The sequence below is a fragment of the Penaeus monodon genome, chromosome 24, assembly GCF_015228065.2.
Source record: "Penaeus monodon isolate SGIC_2016 chromosome 24, NSTDA_Pmon_1, whole genome shotgun sequence".
Classification (NCBI taxonomy): domain Eukaryota; kingdom Metazoa; phylum Arthropoda; class Malacostraca; order Decapoda; family Penaeidae; genus Penaeus; species Penaeus monodon.
In genome coordinates, this window is record NC_051409.1 from 13,018,661 (window position 1) to 13,019,989 (window position 1,329).

At 2.6% G+C, this 1,329-nt stretch overlaps 1 protein-coding gene across 1 annotated transcript in view; it reads right to left on the reverse strand.

Annotated features, from left to right (window-relative positions):
* LOC119588585 overlaps positions 1 to 1,329 on the reverse strand; it is a gene marked incomplete at its 5' end in the record, with an annotated part of 260,597 nt that overhangs the window by 258,262 nt on the left and 1,006 nt on the right.

A 1,329-nucleotide genomic window follows, 5' to 3' on the forward strand; every position in this document is an offset into this window, starting at 1 on the left:
GGGGGGGGTAAAAAATTTTTTAAATTTAATTTTTAAAAAATTTTTAAATATTATATAAAAATATTAAAAAAAAATATAAAATTATAATAAATAAAAAATAAATATTTTAATTATTAATAAAAAAATAAAAAAAAAAAAAAAAAACAAAAAAAAAAAAAATTTATAAAAAAATTTTTATATATAATATATATATTATATAATATTTAAATTTTTTTTTATTATAATATTTTAAATATTTATATAATATATTATATATATATATAAAATTATAAATATATATAAAAATATATATAAAATTTTAAATATAATATATATAATATATTTAAATTTATATATTTATTATATAAAATTTTATATATATAATATATTATATTAGTATATATATTATATAAATTTTTAAAATTATTATTATTTAAAATTAAAAAATATATATAAATAAAATTATATAAAATTTAATTAAAAAAAAAAAATTATATTATTATATTATATATTTTTATAAACATATTAATATATATATATATAAAATTTAAAATTTTAAATATTATATATATATAAAATATATATATTTTATTTTTTTTTAAAAAATAAATTATTTATAAATTATATATATATATTTTATTTAAAAAATTTTTAAAAAATTTAAAAATATAATAATTTAATAATATATATATTAATATAATAAAATTTTTTTAAATATAAAAAATTTTTTAAAAAAAATTTTTTTTAATTTTTTTAAAATTTTTAAAATTTTTAATATGTAATTATATTATAATATATAGATTTATATTATATAATTTATTATATTTAAAAAATTTAAAAAATTATAAATAAAAAATTATTTTTTTTAAATTTAAAAATTATTTTTTAAATTTTAATATTTTTTAATAATTTTTTTTTTTAATATAATAAAAAAAAATTTTATTAAAATATATATAAAAAAAAAAATTTTAAATAAAATTATAAATAATAATTTTTAAAATATATTTAATTATAATATATATATTTTTTTTAAAAAAATTAATATAAATTATATAAATTAAATATTTTTATATTTTATATATATTATATATATATAATATATATATAATATATAAAATAAAATATTTTTTATATAATTTATATATATATATTAAAATTAAAATAATTAAAATTTAATATAATATATAATAAAAATATATTATATTATAAAATATATTATATATATATTTAATTTTAATATATTAATGTATTATTATATTTTTTTATATCTTTTTTATTATAAGGTTAAATTCCTTATTCTTTTCCCCAAATTTTATGGTAAAAAAAAAACCCTCCCTAATTTTTCCCAAA